Consider the following 6947-nt stretch of genomic DNA (forward strand, 5'->3'; position numbering starts at 1 on the left):
CAATACTTTGAGTTAAATAACATTTTGTTCTTTTTAATTACCATGTGTCAAAATTTATTATTTTAACACAAATAATGTTATTTTAACTCCATTGACTAGTCAAATTAATAATTAAATTAACATTGTTTTAGTTAAATTAACCCTTTAGAGGTCAGGTTATAACAATCTTAAAAGACGTCCCTGACGAATTTTTTTACTCTTTGTTCGTGTATTTTCTTAGTATTGTTCTTTTTTTCCTCATAATTGTGTACACAAGCCCCTAAAAAGTTAACGACATATTAAGTAGCAAAGATGGTCATACTTCGCGTGGCCTTAATATCAGAAGCGAGTTCACGTCGGCGAAACTGGAAACGATCAGTTAAATTACGTGATCGGAGGCACTGTTGACCGTGTACCAAACCCGCGGCCGACCGACCAATCGCTCGCCGATCCGCGTTAAGTACGCGATCGCGTATACAGGTATTCGTTCTCTCAGACCTACTACCGGTTATCACGCTGGCCACGGCGGCCTCGCTCCCGTCCGCGTTGCGAACAGCGGCAAGACTACTACTTTTTGTAAATCGTGGCAGAAAGGAAAACTACGGTGGTGCGAGCACTGTCGTTTTGTATCGAAGGAGTCAGGCTGTTTTAAGCCATTGATTCTCTGCACGAGTCTCTTTGGGCCTAGAGTCAGAGTCAGTTACAGGTCTGGTAATGCGAATATATAGCCTCTCCCAGTCAAGTCATGAGGTGCGACACCTCCCAATGGTCTCGCTGAACCGCTGCAATGGGGCTGTTCCGATTCAGCACGGCTCGGTCGCAAGATCTGATATCGGCTGGCCAGCGCGTTCTGCAGTAACCAAGTAGCGTCAATGGCGATCTGACTGCGCCTCTAAGAGCCTGTAGTGATACGAGCCCAAGTACCGTTGGTGAGTTGCGGAGCCAAGGAAAGGCACGGTTATCTGGGAAGCTCTCGGCTGTCAATCCGTTTGCTCCACAACACGCAGTAAATATGAAGAAGTTAAGAATGAATCTTCACGCCCGGGTTCTCGGATGGCCCGGGCACTGCACGCACGATGCGAGATTGATGACTCGGTTAGTGTGGAGACACCCAGTAACTCCGTAGTTGGCTCCTCGAAAGTAGGCGCTAGTTATCGGGTATAGAAACGATTACGCCTCTTCACGCACGAGACTCATGCCACGAGTAGCCGTGGCCCCCAATAGCCTTCTTCTTCCTTCTTCTTCTTTGTAAATTTTATGACACCTAATCCTCCTCAAGATCACATAACAGCCAAGAACAAGTCGAATATAATAAATACAGACTCGAAAGATTCAATCCAAACTCGGCGTTGATTGCATCAGCAATCTTCAAAAATTATTCAGAAATAAATAGTAATTAGTTATTTCGTGAATGGATATCCATATGTGTCAAACGCAGTGCACGGGTACTGCGTTTCAAGCATGCCCGGCGCCGGGGATCGACTCGCAACGGTGGCGGGATTCGCGTCCGCTTCTCCCACGTTGCAAGGCCGGCCAACTTCGACTCCCCGGCTAAAGTAAAAGATAATTGCATGCTTTAATGGGCTTGGAACCCTTAAGGGAGGGTCGTTCGGCTGATTCGATTCGGAGTCGTAGATCAATGAGACTCTTTCGTCGGGACTGGAATCCGATTGAGCCTGATGATCGATCGAATGATGCTTTCGCTTGAACCGTGACTGACCCATCTCGCGAAAACCCTTCGCGAATGGATTGTTATTGATCTTCAACTTCGTGATGTTCTCGTTTTGGTATGCCGTCACCGCGAAAAATTCCGTCTCCTTGAAAGCGAACAACGCGGTTGAATGAGTAAAGAGCTCGTTTTAGTTCTTCGCATCGAAGCAACGGACTATCCAGATCCTAGAAACGTATTTGTGCATCGATGTTAATACCACGGTATTATTGGAATCGTTGATGTTGTTCGTGAGCTTCAATTTATTGAAACTGATCGGATTGTCCATCCAGTGGCTGGATCCCGTTGCCGGACTCTCGGGATGCTTATAAATCCTATAGCCGAAAGGCTGTTGCGGCTCTGCCGGCCCCGCAAAACTCCAGCCACCCATATTGCTGTTCTCGCCCCCGTTCTGGTATCCACAGTACTTGTGGCGGCGATCGGAGGCCGGTGCTATCTCCATGAGGACATAATAATTCTCACGTTTCTCCAAACCGTTTACGTTTATTTAAACGGACGGAAACGCGCCGACCGCTCTTGGTAATTATCATTTCTGTATTATTCTCGGAGAATTGCTGCCAGAGGTTTCGATTAAGCAGCTCCACGTTGACTCCGCGCAGCAATGGGGGTTGAAATACCCATTCGCTTAAATTCATCCTCTCACCTAATTTGCGTTGTAGAGCGATCAGTGACTGCGCGAAGAGTGGCGATGCCAGTTGCATATTCAGTTCCAGGAGCATCAGTGCATTGTTTGGATCTTGAAGAAACATCTCCGATGATCGATGTTTCTTCTCCGATACCGTCGGTGTAAGGTACAAGGCAAACACGGAAATGGTCAGAACGAACGTCCAAATCACGTGCAGTTGTAGAATGGAACTGAGACAACCGGTTCTCGCCTACCAGTGACCTACCACAAAACGGGATCAGTGCAATCCACCGAAACTAGGCAAACTATAAGTGTCGTCGGTCGTTCGGCGCCAACACATGAGACAACTATGTGTCCATAAACCTTTTGTCCTTTCTGCCGCGATTTACAAAAGGTAATATATAAGGTAACAAATAATATATATATATCTATATATATATATATATATATGTAGGTCCAGAGGTATGTTCCGGGACTGTTTACGTTTTTTGAAATGTACAGTCCTGAAATATAACGCATATATATGTAATCAGATTCAAAAAACTGTCCCGAAAATTGCCGTAGGACATGAATTTTTTCCAGGACAGTCCTGGAAACTGCCAAATGTCCCGGAATATACCGATATCAAAAATAAAAGTCCCGGAACATACTTCCGGAACTACACATATATATTTGTTATATATATATATATATATATATATATATATATAACGTTCACATGATAATTTTAAATGCCATAGTCCACTAAGCCAGTTAAAATAAATATTAACTCATTACGCGTTGTTATAATCCATTTGTCGTAACTATCTCTTTTTTTAACCCTTTAGGGGCCACACATCGATCCCGTTGGAGTAAAATGTTATAATTTATAAGGTAGTCTTAAAAGACGTGCCTTTTGAAAGTTTTTTAGTTTTCTTTTTTTTTTGTTTTTTTTTTCTTAGTACATAATTATGTACACAGGCCCCTAAAGAATTAAAAATGATCAGATACTGTCTGTTCCTTTTCCTGGTAATCTCAGTAGAGATATCCTGCACTTCTTCAAGCTTCTCACATATTATACATATTTGCCTTTCCGCTGAATCTCGATCAGTCGAACTCAAGATATTAAGATTCTTTAATGACTCGATAATATTCCAACAACGTTCAGACAAATAAATTATTAGATTAATGTGTGTACAAATGGCAACAACTAACTTCTTTTATGTACAGTTTACATTAGTGATATATAATTAGCAATATTTAGACCCTGATAAAAATATGTGCACGGAAAGAACGGTTTTACTGAAGTATCTAAAAATTTAGCTAAATATACAGATCTGAAAATAATTTTGTTACATCATTAAAATAATTATAGTAAGTCGCTGAAATATGACGATTCTGTAAAAAAATTTGACATTTTAGCAACCAGTTTAAGTTCTACATAATTATTTTGATCAACCAACAAAATTATTTTCAGATCTGTATCTAGCTAAATTCTTAAATACTACGGGTACAAAATTCGGTTTTGTGAAGCGCAAACGAAAGCCAGAGACTTGCAGAGTTTCTTATTCACGCATCATGGAAATGCACACCCTTAATCTACACATACGGAAAAAACGGTTTTCTGTTTAAAAATAATTTTGTTGCACCATTAAAATAATTATAGTAAGTCGCTGAAGTATGATAATAATGCTGTAAAAATTTTGATATTTTAGTAATCAGTTTGATTATTTTACATAATTATTTTGATGATGCAACAAAATTATATTCAGATCTGTATCTAGCTAAATTTTTTGATACTTCAGCAAAACCGTTTTTTCCGTGCACCATTCTTCTGTACACTCTTTACAAATATAGAAAGAGAATATCAAAAAATAAAAATACGTTAAGTCATTACAATGTTAAATTTACGTAAAAATCCATGTACACTGTGAATCTCGAGATTTTCCTCTCTCTCTCTCTCTCTCTCTCTCTCTCTCTCTCTCTCTCTCTCTCTCTCTCTCTCTCTCTCTCTCTGCGGTAACGAAAACTCACGTTTTCACGCCAAATCGCGTGTTACGATATCGTATTGAAACTTATAATAAACGACTGTTTCGGCCGAACTTCAACCGATGACATAATGTGCGCCTTTAAATATCAAAATAAAAATACATAATTATACTCAATGTATACAAAATAAAAAACAATAGACGTTTAGCTTGTACACGTAAGTGAATCTCGCGTATCATTAATGTATGTATTATAAATGTGTACTTGGCGCCTTTTTTTTTGCCTTTTTTGAAAATTACATTTACGTGGTATCATTAACAAAACGATATTTTCACAAGCTCAGACTATTCAGTATATCCGCTGAAATACTACTTTTCATTAAAAAGTACTGTTTTGTGAACTATTCATCACCATATACTGTAGATATCAATAGATTCTAGATTTAGTAAAAACACAAGATAAATGCTATCATTTATCAAAACTCATTTAACCGATAAGCTTAAAAATGCAATTAATTATATTAATTTTAATTGTCGTATACAAATTACCGAATTCTTTAATAAAAATTCGAACAAATTTAGATTTTGAATTAGACATTTAATCATTATGTCTAATTCGCGTTATACTTATAAATAATAAAGGTGTCCAGATATAGGTACATGTCCGGGTATTGGTACTTTTAACTTAATTTCTAAATGTTGAGCAAGACATAATACATTAAACTTCTTAATGGCTAGTTAAGAAGATATTCGACTTCGAGAATGCAACGCGTAAAATTCGACTGTAAGTCCGCATAAAAATTATTTTAAAAGTTCTAGACGTTCTGATAAGAGTTCCGTTTTTTAGTAGAACTCTAAGAATTCTGAAAAGAATTTCTATGATCGAAAACGATCCGGTCACTAGTTAAGAAAACATTCGACTTCGAAGATATGCCGTGAACATCATTTGCGTAAGTTTTGATGATGATTTTTTTCAATGGATTTTTTTTGGCAAAATTACCAGAACTATCGCTAAAAAGTATCAGGAACTATAGAACTGGACTGTATGCGAGAAGAACTCTCTTTTATTCTTTATCTGCTAGAAAATGATCTGCTACGGGAAGTTAGCAGATCATTTTTTCGATCAACTGTTTTTTGGGTAAAATCATCAGAACTATTACTAAAAAGTATCAGGAACTATAAAACTCGACTACATGCGACAAAAACTCCCTTTTATTTTTGATCTGCTAAAAAATGATATGTCAACTTCACCGACATCAAAGCAAGTCATCTAAATCAAAAAGATATATTTCGTATACATCATACAATCGGTAGAATAATACGTATAACAAATAACAACACTGTCTTAAAAAGAAACAGATGACATTAGCGTTACACATCGAAGTCATAAATAGACATAAAAAATTAGAAAACCAATAAAATGCAGAAATGAAAGAAATCACAAATAGTTCAAAAAAATTTAAATTAGACTTAAGTCTATCGTTCGTTGTTGGATGCTTCTTAAATGTGTTAATTTTTACAAAAAAAATCGGTATCTTTATATAAATTTGAATAAATTGAAACTAAAAAAAAAATTTTTTTTTTAATTTGACGGTAGAATCATTAACTATTCATATTTCTAAAAAAGTATTTCTAGAAAATTTTCCTTAATATTTTATTACTTATATATTTTCTTTATATTTGTTTATACACATGTTATTTTCTTATAGAAAAAGAAACACATATATACGAGTCAAGAAATATCGTTTCATAAAAGAAAGCTAGAGCACAAGCGATCACTGAGGATCAAGATTCAGATGTTGATAAACCGCCGATGCTTAGAGAGCTTAGCATCGCGGCAATTGCATCATCTAAAACCGGAAAACTGTGATATACACGCTTACATCTTGAAAAATTGTAAATTTTATAAAAATTATGACAGTGACTGCTGGATACAATCATTAAGGGATTGCTTGACGAAGGGGAAGGATTTTCTCAATCTCAAGGACAAACGAATAAAGAGAAAAAGACACTGTTATTATTGGCGGCTGACGCTTTAATAGACTAAACTGATTTTTAATTTTTACAGTATATCTAACTAAATTCAACATTTTTAATTCTCATACGCTCTGCGAGTGTTTTAACTTAAAAATAAGTTTAAATTTAGTAATCGAAGGAAGAAGATAGAGCCGTACGATGTGATATGTTGGGCAAAAAATTGTACGTATATCCACATTTACATGCATCTAAGAAAAATTTAAGTAATAAATAAAGTAAATAAACCATCCCCCGCTCTCTTCGTTTTGGTGAGCAGTTTTTCAAACGCTTGTTAACGCGATCTCTGTACCGCGCTTACAATAAGTCGACTAAATAATCATCGAGCTTTTTTTTTTCTTTAATTCTCCTTATAGTTTAATGTCTCCTCCGAAAAATAGCCCAGTTTCTCCGCACGAGCCCCACTCGTGCGGGAAGTGCAGTTTGGAATATAAAAATTCCTGTGATTAGGTAAACTCGAACCCGATTCCTCGAAATTACAAGTCTGGTGCTTTACCACAAAACCACACTGCAACCCAGCCCGTTCAAATTTTTTAATTTAATTTAATTTAATTTAAATTACGATGGTATATGATATATAATTACCACGTTTTCAGACACAACAGATCCAGGA

The 6947-nt window shown here is 36.9% G+C and overlaps 1 pseudogene; it reads right to left on the reverse strand.

Moving 5' to 3' along the window:
- Positions 1 to 1352: 1352 nt before the first annotated feature.
- LOC112461232 lies at positions 1353 to 2611 on the reverse strand (annotated as a pseudogene).
- Between the last annotated feature and the right edge of the window lie 4336 nt (positions 2612 to 6947).

Source organism: Temnothorax curvispinosus, unplaced genomic scaffold (assembly GCF_003070985.1).
Source record: "Temnothorax curvispinosus isolate PA1 unplaced genomic scaffold, ASM307098v1 QBEX01011170.1, whole genome shotgun sequence".
Taxonomy (NCBI): Eukaryota; Metazoa; Arthropoda; class Insecta; order Hymenoptera; family Formicidae; genus Temnothorax; species Temnothorax curvispinosus.